The sequence below is a fragment of the Lontra canadensis genome, unplaced genomic scaffold, assembly GCF_010015895.1.
Source record: "Lontra canadensis isolate GAN:19392208 unplaced genomic scaffold, GSC_riverotter_1.0 scaffold70, whole genome shotgun sequence".
Taxonomy (NCBI): domain Eukaryota; kingdom Metazoa; phylum Chordata; class Mammalia; order Carnivora; family Mustelidae; genus Lontra; species Lontra canadensis.
In genome coordinates, this window is record NW_022631064.1 from 4493782 (window position 1) to 4517464 (window position 23683).

General features: G+C 44.5%; 1 long non-coding RNA gene across 3 annotated transcripts; it reads right to left on the reverse strand.

Moving 5' to 3' along the window:
- Window positions 1-2223: 2223 nt before the first annotated feature.
- On the reverse strand, window positions 2224-17773 carry LOC116881015. Of its 3 annotated transcripts, XR_004385322.1 has the most exons (5): window positions 17609-17773; window positions 17031-17362; window positions 15754-15866; window positions 6737-6917; window positions 2224-3562 (listed from the first exon to the last, which is right to left on the reverse strand). It is a non-coding gene; the product is annotated as an uncharacterized LOC116881015 (long non-coding RNA). The 3 variants fall into 3 exon arrangements; XR_004385321.1 differs by lacking the exon at window positions 17609-17773 and having other exon boundaries at window positions 17031-17591; XR_004385323.1 differs by lacking the exons at window positions 15754-15866; window positions 17609-17773 and having other exon boundaries at window positions 17031-17591.
- Between the last annotated feature and the right edge of the window lie 5910 nt (window positions 17774-23683).

Below are 23683 nucleotides of genomic sequence, written 5' to 3' on the forward strand. Positions count from 1 at the left end.
AGAGATTTGCATATTCAAAGTGGCCCAAGTCAATGTGGTCCTCTGGGTACCGAGCCCACTTCCTACATGTTTAAAAGAACAGTGCAAAGCCAATAATGTGGTGGGACCTTCTGACACCGGATCCAGCTTGTTAGAAACACGATTCAAGAATTTATGGAGGGAAAAAAAAAATCAGCAAAAATGTGATTCCAGAAGAGTCCAAGCAATCAAGAACAGTTTTATAAATTGGCCAGCATCTTTGTGACTGGCCAGGTTCTATACCCTTCAGTATACTCACCCCCATGCTTCTTGCTAAACCAATCTATCCACTGCTCTTCAAAACTCTCAATAAATGTTGGTAATGTAGCCAACCGATATGAATTAGACAGTCATAATAAGTAACAGAATTATCAAGGATATAAAAGCGTAAGGGTACATTGATGGTATTCATAACAGCATGGTAATACATAATAATGGTTTTGCTCTCCAGGGGCAAGAATGAGTTGTATTCCACAATGGATTTTCCAATAAACATTTGCAAATAATACATATTTTGATAGCGAACAATTACATAGAGCCCATACATATCCTGATTCTTCTCCCCAGCCTCCCTGGCTTCATCATCCTGTGACCTCATATATTTCAATGACAATCTCGTATCAGAGATGACTTGAGGCATCACATGTCCCTGACTTAACACGCACCCAACATCTATGCAAGTAACCCGGGAGCCTGGCATTTCCCTTTGCAAGTGCTAAATATTTTAGGAGGTTTTAAAATAGGAAAACAACACCACCATTAAACGATCCTTCATAAACCCACAAAAGAGCATCTGTGAGCGAGAGCCTTTGCTATGGTCCACTGCGCTCACCTATGTGTGTTCAGCACAATGTGTGTGTGTGTGTGTGTGTGTGTGTGTGCATGCAGTTGTGTTCCTTCTGCCTGATTTTCAATGTTGAATTAGAAATGACAACAAAAAAAGAACTCCAGTCCCTCACAGCCTGGCCTCTCTTTTGTTCTTAAATGTAAACCCAATGCCAACCTCATTCCTAGACAAACTGTAGGTCACCAGATCCTTTCCAGCTCACCTGTTTGATAGCTCTTGACGGCACTCTTTGCAAAAAATCTGAATGAACATGGCTGTATCCCAGGGATGGAGCCACCTGCTCTGGCCCCATGTTCTCCATCTAATCATTGCAATGTCACGCCATTAGGGGTTATGATTTTCTTCATTTTGCGCAGGAGGAAGCTGAGGCTCAGAAAAGTCAAGTGACTTGCCCAAGGTCCCTTCAACCTCTCTGCATCTTTGCTCCAGCTGGCCCTGCCTGGGAGCCCTTCCCTGTCAGTGCTAATCCCACCTGACCTATGGAGGTTATCACTTCGGGGATCCCCAAGCTCCTCCTCCCAAGGGCTATCCCTAGTCACCTTGTCATTGCCTCTCACCCTCTCACCTGCTTTGGCCAGGATAGCCTTTCTGTCTAATGTGGCTGCTTCCCTGACTGTACTTCTATGCTTCTAATCCACGGTAGCCCACGTGCTGCCAACTCACTATTCCAAGGACACCACCCGGCCCCCTCCACGCTCCCGACAGCCCTTGCTGCCCCACAAACTAGCTGGGTGAGTCTGGGAAAGTCATTAAAACTTCTTGACAGTTTCTTCACATTTATAATAGCCATCATAATCCCAGCTCTATCTCTGGGAAAAAACTCAAGTAGAGATCGAATGAGACTCAGAAAGCAGGCTTTGGGGAGCATAATTCTCATGCCAGATTTTATTATCTCCAAAATGCCCTGAAATGAAAATTTTCATCTAAATTTGCTCAGAATGTGGGGTTTCTTCATCTCGATCCAATGCTGGAGTTTTCCTCCCATATTACCTCTTCTGCCCACAAGGAATGAAAGTTGGTCAATCAGCTTCTCCCTGCAAAACCTTAGTTCATAGTTTGTGTTCCAGAAGGTATGACCAAGAATTGTATTCAATAATAAACACTGCATGTCTCATTTATGAAATCACCATTAAGGAACTCTTGGTAAAAAGTCTTACTTTTAATACCTAAAGGTCATATTTAATTAATACAATCTTAGGGATGCCTGGATGGCTCATTCATTTAAGCATCTGCCTTCAGCTCGGGTCATGATCTCGGGGTCCTGGGATCAAGCCCTGTATCAGGCTTCCAGCTCAGCCTGTTCCTGTTCCTGTTCCAGTTCCTATTTTTAATTTTTTAAAAAATTAAAAAATTTTTAAAATTTTTTTTGAAAAAATTTAAATCTTAATTTTCTAGATTGTCATATTTGATGAGATAGCCAAAAAGAAAAATAAGCTTTGGAGACAGAAATTATTGAGAATCCTGGTGCCCAGAGCGGTTCAGATCAAAATAAATACCCCAAAGCCCTCAATGCCTCCACTTTATCATGCAGTAAAAATCCCAGCTCCAACTTGACTTCCCAGGCCAACTCCAGCCTTCATCTACCTTTCCCACCCAAAGTTCCTCTTCTCCTACATGAATTATTTGCTTTAGCCACTCTGGATTATTCGCTCTCCTCTTTTAAAATTCCCTTCGTTGTCTCTCCTTAGCATTTTTCTTCAGGTCTCCACCACGAAAATGCCTCTCCCTCTCCCCCTGACCTAACCAAATCCAACTAATTCAAACCTCCACTTCTTCCATCAAAGTTGCCCTGATCACCACAGTCTGAACAGATTTCTCCTTCCCCTGAGCGCCTGTGGCAAGCTCATGCTCTCTCTCACCCCGCACTGCCTTCTGACTAGTGTCGTCTTGAATCATCATTAAACATCTTTCCTTTTTATATGTTAACGTTTGGTGCCCCCATTCTGCCCATAAATCCAGAGCCAGTGGAGGCAGCACATCACATATGGTAGCTACTCATTAAAAACTTGCTACTTAAACTTGACCCACACGCTTGCAAAACTACTCTGATCCAAAGAAATCTTTCTCCCACATAAAGCAACAGAATTGTAGAAATCCACCCCATTGAATATTTTTGGCTAAAAAGGAAGGAGTAGCTTTCCATGGTCTCAACGGAAATGGTGCATGTGAATGTGTGTTTGGGGTACAGAAGTAGAGAGAGGCTTGTTAATTTTAAAGCCACATAGCATGTTTGGCTAAGACTATGACTCCATTTGTGTATTTCAACCACGTAAAATACACCCTGGGATTCTGGACTGAGAAAAATAGCCATATAAGGAGAAAACAAGACATTCCCTATAGCTGCCCTTGTAAAACACTCCATGATTTAACCCTCTGCTCGGACAGATCCAAGCTCCTGCACTTTACAACTGCAAACAATCAGATTCCTGGGAAGAGCTCAGCGTGTGACCTGCACCAACCAGCACAGCCGATCACAGACAAGACCTGACAGGTCACACAAGGGGCAGCATGACCAAAGCTTTGTAGCTGCCTGCCTTTCTCTTGGCAGTACGCTGTCCCAGCCGGAGCAGGCACCGAGATGAGCTCCAGCCCACAGACAACTCTAAGGAGCTCATTAATCCTTCTTTCCTTTAAGAACACAGAGATCTGGGGTCTGCCTCCACCTTCCAGGTGACAGACCATCAATCCGCAGGATCCCTCCAGTGGGGAGGTGGGAGAGAGGGAAGCGGAGATCAGGAGAAGGAAAGAGGGGCTCCAGGCAAAACAGCCAGAGGCAGGAGCTGGTCGGCCATTGCCCCCTCACTCCCAACAGCCCGCATGACGCTGCAATGTACTGTGTGCCCGCCTGGGACCTCTGCTCTGGGCAGACGAGGAACTACAGGGCCAGGGACCCACAGAGAACCCTGGGAGCCCTTGTTTTCACTCTCTACTTCTTGATTGCCATTAATAACAACTCTGAGATCCTTTTTTTCTAAATGGAAAAACTGAAGTCATGACAGGTTCCAGTGTCCCTCACGTGTAATGAATGGTGCTATGACTGGGAATAAAGATTTGAGCTACCGCTGCCACTGCTCGTTTCCTTCCATTACCCATTCTAATCTCTTCCCTTCCAGCAACAGAATGACCCCAAAACCCCCACGCACTGAGGAACAAGAAAGATGGCTGCCCAGCCGCACACAGTTATTTCCCAAGCTCCCCTGCAGCTCCGAGTGGCCATGTGACAAAGGTCCAGCCAGAGGGAAGCGATTGCAAGTGACGTGTGCAAATGTTGGGTGACATCTCTATAAAGGAGCTATTCACCCTTCCCCTGGGCTAGAAGGGCAGATGGGCAGATGAAGAGGACACCAGAAAGTAGAAGGAAGCTGGAGGATTTTGTGGAGCAGCGCCACCTGCCTGCCTGGCACTGCCCACCGGCGTCTGGATGTTCCCTGGGAGAGAAATAACCTCATCTGAGCCCCTGTGTTTTTTAGTGTCTTTGTGACCGCAGTTTAGCGTGCACCTTAACTAATGCACGTGACTTTCTGCTGCTTCGGCTGCGTGCAAAGAATCCCAAAGCCATACCAGCTTGCACTAATTTAAAAAGCAGAAAGGAAAAAAAAAATCGCAGCCAAGATATGTTAACAGTCAGCCGGATTCACATGCCAAAATCAGCCTGTCCTTGAAGCAGGGCTGGAATGGGTCTCATCCACAGGAGGGAGTCAGGCACAGGTGAAAAGTTAGAGAATTCGGATCACTCCTTTCCATAAAAAAGTGTCCTGTTGGAAGTTTGCCTTCCCAAAGGAATTTCAGGTAGAATGATCCTACATCTCTCAGAACTGGAATCAGAAGTACTATTTAGGCAACTTGTCACCATCACTACAAAAATAGTTTATTCAATTCCTTTCACTAATTTTTAAAATTTGCTTTACCTAACTGAAGAGTAGTGTTAAAACATTACTGTGATTGTATATTTGACAATTCCTCCTATAAATTTAATAGTTGTCTTTTATTTGAGGCTATTAGGAACATATTAGTATTGTTATATTTTAGAACAATCTGTCCCTAATCATTAATCTTGCCCTAAATTCTGGTAAAAATGTAATTCTTTTTTTTTTTTTTTTTTGGCCTGATAGGTCTTTTTCCTTCTTTTACCTTTGTTTTCTCTGCTCATTTGTATGTCTGCATATACATACTACCTGTTTGGATGTTACCCGTACATTTTTGTCACACACACTTGACTTCAGAACATTTAAAATAAGTCAGCATTTCTATCCATCTACCAATATTCAGATCTCCAATCATCTCCTACCCTTCTTATATATTTTTGTTGTCCAACATTTCAATTACACATTCTCTGCATCCTTAAAATCTGTCAACATTATTGTTATTTTCTACAGGTAGTAAGTTTACTAACCTTTCTTGAATTTCATTTCTTTCCTTTTGGTTCAGTTTTCTTCTACTTGAAATAAATCTTTTAGAAACTCCTTCATGAAAGGGGCACCTGGGAGGCTCAGTCAGTTAAGCATCTGTCTTGATATCATGTCATGACCCCAGGGTCCTGGGATTGAGCCTTGCCTCAGGCTCCCTGATCCATGGGGAGCCTGCTTCTCCCTCTACCCCTGCCCACTAATCATTCTCTTTCTCTCTCAAATAAATAAAATCTTAAAAATGAGAACAAAAACAAAAACAAAACAAAAAACTCCTTCATGAAAGTCTTTGGTAACTAAAACAAAATTTAATTTCATCTGTGTTGTTCAATAATAATTTAAGTAGTTAACGAAGTGACAGTTTCAATTCCTGTTTTGGGTATATTACTGACTTTTAGTTTCTGTTGTTTCTGTTGAAAAATCTGCCGCCTGTCTAATCATATTTCCTTTGTAGGAAATATGTCTTTTCTCTGTGTTTGCTTTAAGAACTTTTTATGGCTTTGGTGTTCCTCATTTTCATTACAGTGGACTTATGGTTTGGACTTATTCTTATTTAGTCAGCTCATTGTTGACTTCGTAGCTTCCTGAATCTTGTGATTTTTTTTTTAACCATTATAAAAAGTGCTCAGCCTTTTCTCTTGAACTGTTCCTTCCCTGTCATTCTCTATCCTCTGTTTGAAAATCATATTATTTCTCATTTTATCTTCCATATCTTTAATCACTCTCCTACACATTTATGTCTTTGTGATGCATTCTGAATTGGAATCAGACCTCTCTTCCAGCTCATTAATTTTCTCTTTAGCTATATCTAATCCATTAAAATTAATGACTACATTATTACTTCTATTTTAAATTTTTTTTTTCTTTTTTGGCTCTGTAGTCTCTTTTTACATGATACCTTGTATGTTTGTTATATTTTCAATTTCTTATTTTATGTTTCTAATCATTTTAAACATATTTATAATGCTTTTATGACAGATCTACTGTCTGAAGTTACTGGGAATCTAATCCTGCTGTATGTTCTATCTGTTGATTTTCTGTCATGAGGACTGTTTCCTAATATATTTTGTAATTTGGGAGGGTGAGCTTATCTTCAGTGTGGCTTTACTTACGGGAACTCTCTGTGGCCTGAGCTGAGGGTATGACTCAATGGAGTTTTGTGTTTGGTTCATGACTATATGACATCAGGGCCTAGAATCACATTTTTATGTTAGTATCTCATCTCAAATATTCTTAGACCACATACATAGCATAAATCCAAGCTTCAAACCAAAGTAAGGAGTTAGGTTCTTGGTTCAGAATTCTTGATTCACAGTTCAGAGGCTTTTCTTTGTACACAGTTTTTTGGTTAAGAAAGACAAATTCCTTTGTTGTCTCCCTGTGCTAATGGCTTGCTTGGCAGTGCCTGCATCTCTCCCATCACTGAGGCCACAGAATGTAGGCCTCTGCTTTCACAATTAGTTACCTTTCCAATTCAAGTTTCCAAGACAACTTATGTAGTCGCTGCATCTTTAGGCTACATGCATTTGGCTTATCATGGGTGAGGAATCCACATCCAATGCAGTAAGCTGTAGATAGTAACAGGGTCTCAAAGCACTTAGGGAACTCCCTTTTGGGCTGTTTTTGGAGACAATTTATCTAGAGGCCTGGAAAAAGGAAGGAAATGATCTTTGGAAGAAATAATTAGCATCTCTGCAACAGTGAGTTTTCCCATACTTCTTGGTGATTCTTTAGCCTCTATTGTGGGCATAAAGTTGTTAAGGGGTAGAGTCTGAGCTGTTGTAACCTGGGAGAGTGCCCAGAAGAGATCAAGGTGAGCATGCTTCTGCGTAACAGTGGAATTTGTTTTTAACTCAGATTAAATTTGGAACTTACTCTTTCACATAGCAACCTAGCCCACTGGCTGATCTAATAGATATTCCAAAAATTTTTGTTGGAACAAAATATCAAACACTTCCTCCACCCTGCAATAAAGAGATAAAGCAGCACACAGAAGCAGTAGACAGAAGGCATTCAAAGAGAAACAAAGATCCAAGGCCATGCTAAGGAAGAGAAATCTTTCCCAGAGAAATAAGTAACTTGAAGCACACAGTCAGCAAAGAAAGCCAGAGGAAAGGAACCTCTTTAAGGCTCAGAACTTGGTATGGACTTTGACATAGACTATATACCAAGATAGAGTATGTTCTGCAGCTCATTAATAAGAGCCCTGTCACAGGTGGTGACATCCCACACAGACCCTCACAGTAGGATATCACCGTGAACTTGGGCTGTTACATTAAGATAAAGCACACCCTACAGAAACAAAGACCATTCTCTTAGCCTTACCTACATAAGGGATTTAAGGGGAAGGAACTGAAAAAAAAAAATTTTAAGGGAACAACTGTGTTACTTTTTTGTGTATAATAATATCCATCTTAATTATGTATTAAAATATACATCATTCAAATTGTCCTGTGGATTTCTTCTTAATATTTCTTTGGTTTTTAAAACCCAAGTTTAAGGATCTCTCCAAATGCTATTATAAATAGATATTTGGATTAGCTGAGAGCTGCAGACAAATTTTGGGAGCTAAGAAAGCATTCTCCTTACAGAACACTGCCGTGCCCAAGATTCTCTATTCTGAATGTACTACTCATTATTTTCACCCTCCTAAGGAAGTCTCCAAACTTTGTTTAGAAAAAGTCTTAGGGGTGGCCATCTGGTTGAAAGATGGAGGCTAGCAGACTTGATCTGAAACTGTGTTTGCATATTTCCACTCAAATTGTGTTACTAAGATTGGCTTGTGGGAGAGGAAGATTGAACCTCATAGCCCAAGCTAACCTTTGGTCCCACAGTACCTGAATACCGAAAGGAGGACTCCACAAGTAAAAACCCTGGAGAATAAAACCCATAGCCTGGAAAAGATGATTGTTAGTGCCAACTCAGGGCACAGAGAAGCTTTGTTAGGCAAAGTTTGGGCTGTTTGGGCTTTTCAAAACACTCAAAACACCTGTTGCCCAGGATGGGGGCACCATCCTGATGGTGAAATGCTGGACCCCTGCCAATTCTGATAGAAGTCCTCACAGGATGCTTCCTTGATGAGTATACTAGAACTCAACTATGTCACAGATCTGAAACATCTAATACTAATAATGACCTCGACATTGAACCTTGGGTTGCTTTCCCAACAGTAGCTCCTGCAGTTGTTCTCAGATGAAATCAAATTACTGTGGAAAAAATGTGTGAGACCACCCTTCCCACAACCGGGTGAAAAGGGCAGCTTCCCGGGTTACCACACGTTGAACACACTATCTCACCAGCTTACAGGTGGTGTTATTCAAGCCCAAGAATGTGTGGAATGTGTCAAATGTGTGTGTCAAATGTGTGTCAAATTAGGTAGCTTCCCTCTGGAAACCGTTAAATCTTTGCATCTCATCATGGGAGGGGGGGTGGGGCTCACGGAGGGACTGTCGGTGGGAACTCAGCAATGTAACAACTGGAGCCAAACATCTCGATGCAGAAACAAGGAGGTGCTCTGCAGTGGCCAAAAGAGAAGGACCGAGCTTGGCACATGAGACCTCCCTTTCCCCAGGTAGTTCTTTCCAGAAATGTTTCTGGGTGGAAGTTTCCCCCACCTTCTAGCATTCCTGAAAATATTTAAATATGAGATAGGCACTCGGGCTTCAAGTTTATATTAAGAAGTTTAGATGAAAAGACTCTTCTGTGCAGACTGAGCACCCAGAGCTCTGGGACAGCTTCGGGCTGGAAAAGTCCATTCCACTCCCCCTGCCCAAGGGAGCTCCCTGTGTGGGCACCACAGAGAACCAGAAGGCACACTTGCCATGGGGACCCATGACCGGATGTCGGTCCAAGGTACTATGAGTCCCGAGATATTTCTTGAGTCCTCAGTTGGTTTTCTCTCCCTCTCAGGGTAATTGTGAGAAATAAATGAGGTAACAACATCAGATGTGTTATTAACCCCTTCCTTCCATGATCCCATGGAACCCAAGACAAGGTCTTGTGGTGGCTTTGTCGTCACCCTGTGCAGTGGGCGCTTGTGTTCTTGCTTGCCCAGCTACTATTCCCTCTTTCTCTGATCACAGCACCTCTGTTCTTTCCTGGAGAACCTCTCTGCCATTGCTCATGGTTTGGGTGCCCTCCTCTGGCCAACAGCTGAGAACGTGACCCAAGCCAGACCATGTGGAATTGCCCTTCTGGGATTGGGGCAGGAGCAACACCGGGACAGAAAACTTTCAGAGCTAATGAAAGCTGAGCTCCAGGTCCTGATCAGCCTGTCCATCATTTCCTGCTTCACTGCACCCCTGCAGCTACCCTCATCCTCATCTCTTCCTCAGGTCTGGGAACCACCGCCTACCTTCACATTAAATTCCTTGTCTGCCTCTCCGAGCCTGGGTAGTCTTCTGTGCTTTACACCAGTGGGTCTCAGTTCCCCCTTCCCTCTACAGAAGAAACCAATTGCCAGGTCATGGAGACCAAGGTGGCAGCAAGACGAGAAGACTGCCTCCAGATCTGCAGCCCATGCCCCCTCCCCTGCACCTTCCTGGGGACTCTCTTCTTGGTCCCTCACCTTCTCCTCCCTGCCACATCATTCTCCTGCACTCCACGTCATCCCAGCTCCCCCAACCATGATCTGTTTCAACCCTCAAGTCTCTTTTTCCTCTGGTACCAGGTTATTTTCATAAATCTTTCATTTTAAAATAAATCTCAGTGTCTCGTTCACCACAACATTTCTAAAATTCATTCCTCTGCCCCATTCCTCTGCCAGCATACTCATTCCAGAGGAGGGCCCTTCCCACTTGAATGTTGGCAGCATCTTGGCCTCTTGGCTCCCTCTCCTGCCACCTTCCTCTCTCCCAGAGAGAAAATGAGGTTTGGACTTGGGTGGGTTCAAAGCCCATCCATGCATGCCATGCATAACATTCCCTTCCTCAGCACCGATGCATTCTAAGACAAAAAATGCCTTTGATAATGTTTCTCTGGGGGCCAGTTTGGTGCCATTTTGCAAATTGGGAGGCATTGGCTAAGTTCCTCCTGCTGGAGAGTAAGCAGTGGTCACCAACAAAGGGCAAGTTCAGTCCCCACCTGGTTTATGGGCTGTCTATACAGCTGAGCCCCATGAGTCACCATCTCCTCATCCAACTCAAGGGTTGAAGGTGTGGTCATGGTACGTGGTATCTATTCCACCGAAACACGTTTTACCCAATCAAGCCATTACAAAAATGGCCCTGTTTGGCAGCCAGGGATCATCCCCTCCCCTCAGGAAGTGGGTATGTACTAGAATTCAGGGTACCTCTTACAGCTGGGAAACACATTCTATAGGCTGTCCTCTGGGGACCCACAATGAATTCACACCTGTGATTAACTTAAATGAATGTCCAATTTCCCCAAAACCCTGCCCAGATCCAGTTGAGAGAGCCGTTCTCTGGCAACAATTTGAGATTTTGAGAGAGAAATCAAGGTAGGGCAGATTCGGGTAATTTAGCATATCACAATAAACAGTGTGACTTAGAGCTGGGCTGGATATTACCGACATAGACAATGAGGAGCAGGCTACCTATCCACCACCTAACGCCTAATGTTAGGTTTGTACCAGGCCTTTTTCAAAATTCTTCTGGTGTGAAATACCGAATTTGCTCTTCACTAGAAATTTCCCATGCTACTTAAAATTAAATTAGGATTTTACTTTTGTGTGGTATTCAGAAATAGCATGTTGTACAATAGCATTGCCACATATGTGGAACATATGTTCGAGTTCCAGTTGGGGGAAATTATTTTTATAAATGCAGGCTAAAGAACATATTTTTAAATGAATTCTCTTAAACTTAAACTTCATTTTAAAGCTAAGGCCCACCACCATTAAAAAAGAGGGGGTGGGAGGGAAGGAGAGAGGAGAGAGAGAGAAGAGAGAGTGAGAATATGGACAGGGCAGAATTCAGCAATTACTTTCACGGCTGTGTAGCCTTCAGTGAGTTCTCTAAATGATCTCTTAAACCCAAGGCTCTGGCCTTAAAACTAGATTTGGTTCTCCTCCTTGTCTCCAGGGTATGCTTGTGCCCCTGAAAGTTGAATCATGGGCAGAAATTTCCAGTATTTTCGTTCTCTCCCTGCTTTGAAGTCCATTAATCTTCATGTTGACTTTTCCTCCGCCCTCTTGAAAAAATGTATGCGTCCCCAAGTTGGAAAGCCAAGAGCTGGCACCTTTGGACAAGATCACATGGAACAGGAAAGGCAGGAAAGGCAAGAGCCTCGCCAGTGTGGTGAGCCACCACCACAAACCATGGCCGGCATCTCAGGAAGGGAAGTGAGTCAGTCCTCTGAATTCTGTGGTGACGAACCCCAGAGCCTCTGTCACCCCCTGCCCTCCCTGTGGGGGCACGCCTGACCAAGCATGGGGCCTCCTGCTGTGAGGCAGGGCCAAACAGATGTTCTTTTGTCCTTAACACAACGGTGCAGATGGGTACTCTTGAATACCAAGTGTTGTTCGTATTCTTGATCTAAACCCACTTTAAATCAATACATTCTCTTTCCAGTAAAGAGAAATGGAATAACGCAAGTTGACGGTGGGCGACGTGCTTGGAGCTTTTCTGAAGTGACTACAGAACAGATGGAATTCCGATATACTTCTGGACCTATAAAGAACAAACATGTGTATAACTAAACGTGAATCTGGGCATTTGAATGATTAGAGTCAAATGAAGGCAATAGAACCAATCTCTGTCCAACATTCCGTCCATATAAAAAACCTGCATGTGAGCCTAATGATCATCAAAAAAAAAGACTGATGGTGATGTCACTAGGTGCTTGGAGGGAGACTCAAGTTACCCGTCCCAGGTGGTGAGGAGCGTATGGTCTGATTAGTTACACACACACACACACACCAGCAATGGAAACCTCAGAATCTTACCTGATTCTTCTCCTTTACCTCGTGCCCTATTTGATTCCCCAGTCTTGCTCCCTCTAGTTCTGTGATTCTCATATTTACGTCCTGATGTTTTCCTCACCCAGCTGTTTCAGGCCCTCTTGCTTCTTCCCCCGATTATACCAACAGCCTCATTTCGGGCACAGGATGCTGCCTTTAAGAGATCACCACCACGGGTTGGGCTGTCAAAGGCTAACACTCAGCCCACTGCCTCTACTCCCTCAACCATAACAGACCACATTAATCAATCCCAGTGCCTTCCGCATGGCTGCACAGCCCTTTGGAGCACAGCCCCCCAAGGTCACTACCAATTTATCAGACTTCTTCCGCAAACAGAGTCTATTTACCATCCCGATGTAAGTCCTTTAAAACAAAGTTCTTCAACCGGGACGGAGCAGCGACATCCCAGCTGCCTGAAAAACACATAAGATCGAAACCTGGCGTGCAATGTGGGCATTTTTTCATGTATCACACATGATTTATTTTATGTGTCTTCTTCACTGAGGGCAAAGTGAATCTAAAGCCAAACCCGAACATTCTGCCCCTTCCAAATCCTCTCTCTTGCCCCCCACTGCTGTACAGCCTTCCCTGGTTCCTATTCCGCAGCTACAAATCTTGTGCTTTCCCCAGCCGGTTCCTAACAACTTCCATTTGGACACAGGCACCTCGGTCCAAGACTAACACCAAGACAGGTACATCCTCCAAGAAGCAGATGTCGGGATGGGATCTGATGTGCAAAGCTGTACGAGGGCGGAGGCCTATGAGAGAAGATGGGGGAGGTGCCAAGAGAGGCTGGCAGAGCTGTGGGACAGCCGGGCACGTCTGACCCTGTGAAGAGGAGAGAAACCACTTGGCTGGCAGTGCAGTCTGATGGAAACTTCTGGAGGTGCTGGAGCTAGTCACCCATCAGAGGAGTTGGGGTCCCTGCATCCCTGCAGCGCTGAGTCACGGGCTGGGAGCAGGTCTCAGCACAAAGTAGCGGTTTCTGGTGACAGCAGCAGAGGCCTCAGCCAAGGATTGACCCTCCCACCCTCCTACTCATTTGTCCACCCTCCCCACTACTCTACATCATCTTCTGGAAACACCCTTCTGGTCTTGCCACTCTCCACCCAAGAAGCTTCCAGTAGGTCCTCCGATGGCTTTCAGAATGAACGTCTTATTTCCACCAGCTGGCGATCAAACTTATCTTTGCAACGCTGCTTCCCACTAACCTTTACAGCCCCTGGGCTCCAATCGGACCAGACCTCATAACTGTCGAGACACACACTCTGCAGTTGCAGACATCCTGCCTTTGTCCATCCAGGTCCCCCTCCCTGGAATGCCTTCCCAGACTGGCTTTCCCCCAGATCTGCACGTTTCCAACTTCCATCTGTGCTTCAAGGCTAGCTCAGAGGCCACTCTCTCCTTGAGGAGATAAGCTACATACACCACTGCCCTGCCCAGAATCCCTGATACCTAGGGACACAGGAAGAAGCCGAAATAGTAGAGAAAGACATAACCTGATCTGCCCTGAATGCAGAGCTTTCCAGACAGGGGATTTTAGCAAACAGCGCTTCCCCGGTTCCACGAGTGCCATTAATAGCAGTAGCTCGTGTCCGACCAACAGGGTTAGTCTCGCTTTTAGCCCTGGTGCAGATGTTTAATTAATCAGGGCCGCCGTCCTTGTTCGCCCTTGACTGGGTTTCCCCGATGATTACCCACTGGAAAACTCAGCCCTTTAATGCAAACAATGTCCTGATTAGTGTTTTGTGCCGAGCGGCAGGTTAGGGGAGTAGGTCCTTCATTAGCGAGCCAGCCCGGAACTGCAACGTTAAGTCTTGAAAACTCAAACCTCATTTCATACGCAACTGTCTTCCCATTTTCTCGCGTGTCAGCCCTTTCCGTAACTCCCTTTCTTTCCGTCCAACTTTGACTGGGGGAAAGGAAGTTTGCATCGAGTGAATATAGAATAGTAAATTATTCTGACTTCCGCACGGTTCCGAGGCTGACTTGGGTTGTGCAAGTGCCCTCCATCCAGCCGTGCCCCTGTCTCTCTGCGGTCAGGAGCTTGGGGGTGCCCCCCTTTTGTGGCTGGCACAGGTGTTGGTTCGCGCGACCCCTCCCCCTCTCCCTCACTAGAAAGGGGGAGGAAATCAGATGATGAAATGAAAACCTTTAAATAAAATATCATTCACACAAAGGAAAAGAATTTTCCTCTGGGTCATTATCAGTGGAAACCCAGTGAAAAGATAATAAGCACAAGATTCCTGATTAATTAAACATTTGTGCTCTTTGTATGCAATTATTCTGGGTAAAATCAACTCCGGGACATCTGTTTACTCAACCTTGGGCTGAGAAACCACCAAACTACCTCTGCTCTGTATCTCCAGGCACAATGTCAAGGCATAGAACTGAGAGCTCATAAGCCCGAGGAATATGCCCGCTAATTTTCGAGGCTGGAAACAGATGACCATGCTACACGAGCAATAAATTAGGGAGGCTGACTCATCTTGCAGAGGGTTAATTGGGGAAATCTAAAGTGACAATATATTAATATAATACATATTCACCAACATACATAATTGTTTTATGCTACAGAGCAATTAAATGTAGATGACAAACATTTTCATGAATGCTTCAATTAATATCGCCTTTTATCCAGTGAAATCGCATTTCTAACTTTCTCCTTTCACCCAGTGTCTTAGCCCCTTGGGGCCACTGTAACAAATTACCACAGACCGGGTAGCTTATAAACCGTGGGGATTTATTTCTCACCGTTCTGGAGGGGAGACATCCAAGATCAGGGTGCTGGCACGGTCTGGTGAGCACACTCTTCTGGGTTAGAGACTGCTGACTTCTTGCTGTGTCCTTACGTAGGGGAAGGTGCCAAGAGATCGCTCTGGAACCTCTTTCATAAGGGCATGAGTCCCATTCATGAGGGCTCCAATCTCATGACCTAATCATCTCTTAAGTCCATCATATTGGAGATAAGCATTTGGACAATTTGGGACAGACACCATTCAGACCATGGCACCCAGTTAGGTCTCCAATTTCAATGATTTTCCTAACTACTGCATTGTCGACTCTGCCTTATCCTCCGAGGCCAGGGAATATCCCTGCCCAGTTTCATGGGAGCCTAGGAATGGGCAGAAGTGGGATGCCCCTTGTCAGGTGACAAGCAAAAAACCACAACGTATGAATTAAAGAGGACCAAGATCCAAGAGTAGGTCAAGCGGAAAGTGAAACTAAGGCACAGGAGGTCAACAGGAGGAGATGCAAGGCAGGAAAGGAGCGAGGACTGGAGACCACATGCCTACAATAGCCTTTTTATGAATCTCTCACTGTCACCAAACACCCTGGGGAGAAGGAGTCTGGATTATCAGCCTGAGAACCTGTGTTATATGTAAACAAAGGAGCAATTGTCGATGAGTAATTGTCGATGACTGCTTGATTCTCCATGCCTAGCCAATACCACGGTGTATCTTTAGGACTCCGGCTCTGGTGGTTCAGGGCTTGGGTGTCTTCAGATCTAACAAGGAGTTATAATAGCAATAGGTTCCCATGTGAGGGGAGAGTTGGCATACCACATCCACCTCGCTGACCCTGGTCCTTTCTGGTGAAACTGGTGAATGAATCACACAGTCTTAGGAGGCATAGCAGCAAAGATGGGGCTCTAGTCCTGATTGATCATCTCCACCTGGGCATAATGTGTGGGAAGAAGAGGTTGGACAGGTATGCGTTATGAGGAAAGGCTTTGAAATCATCCTCTGAAACCAAGATGCCCACCAAGGGATGGAATGAAAAAGCCAACAATGCCCTCTACTCCTCCCACCCAAACAAACAAAAAGAGAGAAAACAAGGAGTGCCTTGGGAATCCATAGGCCGGGAGCTCAATGCAGGACTCGATCCCAGGACCCCGGGATCATGACCTGAGCTGAAAGGCAGTTGCTTAACTGACTGAGCCACCCAGGCATCCTGGTAGAAGATCTTTAAAAAAAAAAAAAAAAAAAAGAATACAGCTGATGCAGATAAAGTCTGTGCAAGGGACAGACATGATAGTTTTCATGAGGTTGTCTGTGGAGTACCAGAGGTAAGGGCAAGCCATGTCAACATGAGGGACTTCCCAGAGCCATCTCTGGGGGGCTCTAAAGCCCAGATGATGTACGGTAGATACCCCTTCTCCATGCTGGGTCCAAGATGCAAAGCCACATTTGATCACATGACTTCCCGCAATAGGGACTAAAATCAAACCCATCAAAGACAGTGGCCCACAGTCCCTGTTCTAGATGCAGTCCCTGTTCTGGACCTGAATTCCTAAGTCTGTCTCAACTGTCCCTGCTTCTGGTGGTCCAAGCATGCCCTTTGAGTCAGTCCCCCTATGCCTTGAGGCAGCCATGATAACAGCCAATAACTCTTACTCCCAGAGGGGCAACTGCCCTCAGAGGGGGCCCAGCTTCCTGGAGGTAGGAGTTGGCTCCTCCTAGTTCAGAATAATCTCCTTTTAGATGGGATACTTTAGGTTTGATTAGGTGGGTCTAGGCCAGTTTGAGATAAGACAGGACTAAGGCATTGTATTAGTTTCTTTTTTTTTTTAATTTTATTTATTTATGTATTTGATGGAAAGAGAGAGAGAGCACAAGCTGGGGAGCAGCAGGTAGTGGGAGAAGCAGGCTCCCCGCTGAGCAGAGAATCCCACGTGGTGCTCAATCCCAGGACACTGGGATCATAACTGAGCCGAAGGCAGACATTTAACTGACATTTAACCAACTGAGCCACTCAGGCGCCCCAGGCATCGTATTAGTTTCTTGTAACAAATTACCACAAACTTAGTAGTTTAAAACAACACAACTCTATTACTTACATTTCTAGAAGTCAGAAGTCCAAAATAATCTCACCAGGCTAAAATCAACGTGTAGACAGCGTTGTACTCCTCCTGAGGCTCTGGTGGAGAATGCATTTCCTTGCACTTTTGTGTTTCTAGAAGGCAGCCTGCCCCGCATTCCTTGGCTCAAGGCCCCTTCCTCCATTTTCAGAGCATGTCATGCCTACTTCTGCTTCCTGCAATGGATCTCCTCTGGCCTTCTTGTCTTCCTCTAATAAGGACCCTTGTGATTAGTTTTGGCCCACATAGATAACACAGGATAATCTCACCATCTCAAGATCCTTAACCACCTTAGGAAAGTCCCTTTTGCCCTGTAAGAGAACACATTCACAGGTTCCAGGGACGAGAACAGGGACATCTTTGGGGGACCATTACTCTTTCTAGCATAAACATATCTGAACACCAGAAGGCCTTGGCTGTGACTGACCCAGTGAATTCCTTACTGATCTCGAGATGATCAGTTACTGGATGTGCAGAGTGAAAAACAAAGCAAAGTGTTGAAGAAGCAGTTGGCAGCTGCCAATGAACCCCAGAAATTCATGAACATCTTTGCTTACCCTGGAGGCCTCCCATTTGCAAAAGTCTGACTCCTTGAAGGACTTTGTGCAAACATCTTGGTTGGACTGAACATGGCCCACAAATTCCACCTCTAGCCTCACAAATTTACTCCTTTGGACAAGGCCAGAGGTTGTGCTGCTCAAATCATGGGGAATAAATCAGGATAGCAGCTTGGAAGTCAGTGTGTTAAGGTTCAGTGTTTCTCAGGATGTTCATCATTTGCCCTACTAAAAATACCTCCTAGTCAAATTCAAACAAATTTGAGAAAACACAGTTAAAGTCCCACATAATTAAATCTATTTGAGTCAAAGAGTTTTTTTATTTGAAGACCTGTCGGAGAGCCTCAAGCCATTCTTGAAAGTGTTGTTGGTCAGAGCTAACAAGCAATTCAACTCACTGAAGGGGGAATATAAAGTACAAGGCACCCCCCCCCCAATGTCTTGACCTCAGAACCTCTTAGTCGCAGGGCACCAATCTGGGTCTTCTAGATCTTGGGTTCGATGGAATAGAGTTTGGGAAACACTGAATCAGAATATTTAGAGGATGATGCTCTGTCCAGGGTTTGGTCGGGACACTGGTTATTCCATGCACAGGTTGTTTACCTCTCATCAACCTCTTGGGTGTGGGTGAAATGCCAGCACCCCAACATCGTATTCTATCTAGGCTTTTGCTGCAGTGGACAACTGAGACAGCGGTGAGATTGAGAAGGACACCATACTCTGTTAGAAGCAGAACACTCCATCTTTCCTCTGTACAGAGAACAGAGAGGCCTAAGAAGAGAGAGAAAGGGCCCAAAGAAGTTTCACCATAAAAACATCTTTCAGTTTGCGAAAGATCCCAGTTTCAACCTCCGCCATGAAGTGTCGCCACCTGATGGGAATACAGAACAACTACTTTGTTTTGTGTCTGCAAATATGCCCTGGTTAGATGACATATTTTTCCAAGAACCCAGACACAAGACAACAGTCCCCTTGGGAGGGATCCTTAGTGGAATTTGGATAAGTATGGTGGAGGGATGGAGCACCTACCCTCAGTCATTTGCCTTTCCGTAGACCCCGTAGGCAAGGGCAGTGCACCCCTCAGAGTGGCCACAGTCACCCAGCTTGTGGTCCACCTGCTGTGGACGTGAAGATGACATTGCCATCTTGTCAGCCTTGACGGTGAAAGAGACGGCAACGATAAGAACACGTGGGAGGTCTCTGGATCCCTGTCACCTCCCTTGAGACTATCCGGGTACAGAGCCAGTAAATTCAACACCATCCCAAATGAACAATCGTTTCTTTGTTTTGATGTCTGTTAGAAGATGAGGTTCCATGCCCTCTGGTGCTGGCTGCTGGAGGGCCCATCACCTCCTTCCGGGATGGACCACCCTGTCCACAGTCCATGTGTCTACTTGGTCTTGGTCCAGGGCGCTCTCCTGATCTTCCCTCTCCCACAGGGTCCTATGAAAGCTAGCCGTAGAAGATTCTGGATGCCCTTCTGCATCAGTCAGGAGAGGCTTCTCAGGCTGCAGTAACAAACAAGCCCTGCGTTTCAGTTGTTTAATAAAGTGGAAGTGTATTTTTTTGCTCATTCTACCTGTTCATTTCTTGTCAGCAGGGGGCCCTACTCCATAGCTGCCTCTAGATCAAAGCCAGTCACTCGGGGGCTAAGGGAGAGACGTGGCAAAACTCGTACAGACTCTCAAAGACTTTTGCTCATGTTTTTATTATTAATATTGTACAAAGCAGCTATTAGTTATTGGTTTATTTTTAGAAAGGGAGAGAGAAAAAGGGGCAGAGGGAGAGAAGAGAATCTTAAGCATGATCCACACCCAGCACAGTGGCTCAAACCCACGCCCCTGAGATCATGACCTGAGAAATCAAGAGTCGAAGGCTTTACAGACTAAGCCCCCCATGCGCCCCTCGCAGCGATCATTCACTGATTATCTAATCTGGGTGCAGCATTTTACAATCCCTTAACCCTCACACAACAAGTTTATGAGATATTTACTTCCCCTGTTTTTCAAACAAAGGACCTGAGTATTCGAGACATTAAGTAACTCATTGCAAATCTGGCAAGTACCAGAGACAGGCTTTGCTGCCCGCTCCCAAATGCCCCGCTTTTCGCAAATGTGGCTTCCTCACTCAGAGAACTTTCTCTGATTTCTGATCTCGTTTATGTGAAAAATCTTACAGAAACATAACAATTAAATCAGTCACCTATTTTTAAAATTGCCTTATTAAAAGAGAAAAAAATTTAATGAAAAATGTGAAATACGGCAAAAAAGCACATACCGGTGAGTGTGAAACTTACTTTCATTTTCATTCATCTGCTTGTGAAATTGCTCGCATATTTCCTAACTCAGGCTTGTGAGAAGAACGTTATTTGTTCAGTCATACTTTATTTTTCCTTCCCCCTCCCACACCCCTTGCAAACATCTCTTGACAAGTCTCTGCGTAATTAATTTACATTTCAGAAGAGGTTTTTCAGTGCCAGAACCCATTGATGACTTCCGTGCTGCCCAGAAGCCTCTCGTCAGGGACAGAGAGCTTTCCATGTGAGGTCCTTGACTTCATGCTCAGGACCAACAGCATGAATTCACGAATTTGTAATGCTTCCAACTGAGTTAACTGCTTGTCAAAATATTTACATTTCCGGAATATTTTGATGTTTTACGGGGATAACGAAAGCAAATATTTAAAATCCAGACTGCTCTGGAAAATCCGAAATATATGGTAGTTCACGGTTGTAGCTGTTCCCAAACCACCAGTTTGCTTTAGAAAAGAAGGAACTCTCTCCTCCTGGTATTTACATCTTCTTGGTATAAATCAACTAAGTTAGCATTGCCCACAAGGTGGTTATTCTTCTTCCCACAAGTGACATGTCCCCAACTGGGTCTCCACTTTCTTTCCCACTCCTTACCTTAACCCAGTGTGCCCTCAAAGCTCAGTTCTTGCCTTTGACTATGGGAAACCAGAAACAATGGCCGAAAATACCCAAAGTCTGGAGGTTGTCAAGGAGAGGATCTTCTGTCTTCCTAACAACAGAATTTAAAGTCCCTTCCTTAAGGGATTAGGGTCTATATAGGATGGTCCCTTCTCCATTTCCCCCCACGAACAGATGTCACCCAACTTACTTTCAGCAGACACTGGAGAGGAAACATCAACTCACTTAAATTTGTTCCCATCATTCATGAATATCTGAACATGTTCAGTCCAGGGACTTGCCTCTGGTTCTTAGACAGGAGCAGCTGGAAGGAAGAGCTCGAGCCCAGAACCCCTCCTCTAGGTGTGCAGGCCAATATGGTGCAATCGCAAAGAAGTCATGGGTTAGGAGTCAGCTCCCAAATCAAAAGCTTTGTGGGGGAGGGGTGGGGATGACTTTGAAATGAAACTGTTAATGTTTTGTCTTTGCAACAGGTTTTTATTCCCACTTTTCTTCAATTAATCCACGACTTTATAAGATTTAGCTGCTCTTCCAAACAGCCCTCAAAGTAAAAGCCTATTACCCACAGGCAAAATCATTCAATCTTATCTGCTAACTTGGATGACAAAAAGACATGACTAGAAAGAGATTTCTCTGGAAAGGAAATGTTGGTGGCCCTGGGAGATGGCTTCTGAATTCACATCAGCTCTGAAAAAAGGCTGTTGTAGGCTTTCTAAGATCCCAGATCCCCTCTGTAGCTATAAGGTTTTAATGATCATACTTCTTTTTTAAGAAGTTAATGAATGAATAAGGTCCAGTGTCACAGGAAGAGATAATAATACTTGAATTACCATACTGTTGTATTCAATACAGCAAGCAATTATCTATTTTATGTGCTTAAGTCTTCATTGATAGGTGTAGAAAGAAACCCACGTTACACCTTTGGACCCCTGCAGTGTGGAGCCAACGGGTCATCCCTGCTCTTGCCCGCTTTCGCCTGGCCTCCAGCTGTGCTAAGGGTGAGGCCATAAGCTTCTTAGAAATAATGACATCATGTCTTTGTCTCTGGCAACTTCTTTTACAAGTTAGCCTGGAAAAGGTTACAAAATGACAATTAAGGGGTGCCTGGGTGGCTCAGCCGGTTAAGAGCCAGTCTGACTCTTAGTCTCGGCTCTGGTCATGATCTCAGGGTCAAAAGATTGAGCCCCAAGTCAGGCTCCGGGCTGGGTGTGGAGCCTGCTTAGGATTCTCTCTCTCCCTCTCTCTCTCCCCCTGCTCTCACATGCATGTGCTCTCACTCTCATTCTCCCTCTCGCTCTCTAAAAAACAAAACAAAACAAAAGACAACTCATTTAAGAGGCCATGCAACAGGTTAACAAACATCACAAATGGGTTAAACATCCTTCCGTTCTGCCCTCCTTCTCATGGATCTTCCTCTACCCCAGAAGCTAGGAATCTCAAAACTGCATTTATGGGACTACCTAACAAGTGGGGTTCCAGGTGAGATTTCTATTAGAAGATGGAAGTGGAACAAGGTTGTCTTTTGTCCTTTTTCTGCAGTTTCCACTGGCAAATGCTGTAGTGGACTCTGGATTTCCCGTAGAGACTCACCAGCCATGGTGTCTTCGCACAGCAAGTCTTTCTATGACCCCCTTCCGTGGGGAGCTCTCAGAGTTATTGTGAGAGCCCACCCCAGCCTGTCTCTTGTGTGAAGCACGTTTTCATAAAACAAATCTCCGCAAACTGGATCGGATGAATTCTATTCCCTGCTACTGAACCTGACTGATCCTAAGTTCATCCAACCTTAGTTACAATGGAAGAAATGAAAATTGGCTCTCAAATCACTAAATGCTTTACTGGTACTATTTTACGCAGGTGCTGGTGCAATGAAAGTTACTCTCAACATCGCAGGTTGGAAACTAAGTATAAGCTTTTAAGGAAGCAATTAGGTAATAAGAATCAAGAACCTTAAAAAGTCTATAACATTTCAGGTGCCTGGGTGGCTCAGTCGGTTAAGAATCAGACTCTTGATTTTGGCTCAGGTCATGATCTAATGGGTTGTGAGGTCAGCCCCTTATGGGGCTCAAAGTGGGGCTCCACGCAGGGCTTCAGGCTGGGCAGGAGCCTGCTTTAGATTCTCTCTCCCTCTCCCTCTGCCCCTTCTCCCACCTCTCTCTCTCTCTCCCTCTCTCCAAAAAAAAAAAAAAAAAATTTTAAGATTTTATTTATTTGACAGACAGAGATCACAACTAGGCAGAGAGGCAGGCAGAGAGAGAGAGAGAGGAGGGAAGCAGGCTCCCCGCTGAACAGAGAGCCTGATGTGGGGCTCAATCCCAGGACACCGAGATCATGACCTGAGCCAAAGGCAGAGGCTTTAACCCACTGAGCTACCCAGGTCCCCCCCCCCCAATTTTTTTTTTAAAGTTGTTATTGAAGTCTACAACCTTTGACCCAAGAATCCTTCTTGGAATCCTAATTTTAAAATATAGAAGAAAGCGTATGAACTATGAGGCCCACTGCTGTATTATCTGTAATGGCTTAGAAGGGGAAGCCAGCTACAATTATGATCATGAAGAACATGAAATAATCATATCTACATGATTTGGCCATAGGCACACGGCATTATTTTCACACAATTCTATTAAATTTTAAAATCAAAAATAGAACATTTTTTGTGCAGTGTGGTAAAAACTACAACAAAACACGCAAACATGCATAGAAAATGTAAAGTCAATACACCAAAGTGAAAAAACTATGTTTATTCTCTGGGTGGAAAGTCTATGCAGCATTTTAAAATTTCTCCCCTTTTCTGGTTTTGTCCCCTTAATTTCCTTAATGGAAATACACATTTTTAAATAGAAAAATAAACTTTTTAAAAAAGTTACTTCTAATGAACCAGCATAAAACCTTTTGTGGTTAAGTTTCTCCTGCTTAAATTCATCATTCCCCCTCCCCCATCATCCAATATTTATTAAGCAGACCCTTTAATGTCACAGGACTCTACTGCCATGCATTGATTTTTATGATCTTCCTGGAAAACTGCTAGGTGCATAGAAAGGTACACGGTGTCTGTATGCATATCATACATCACTTCGGATTGCCAGACAGCAAAGGAAAAGCACCATAAACACTAATTTTTACTCCTAGATGGCTTAGTAATTTGCTAA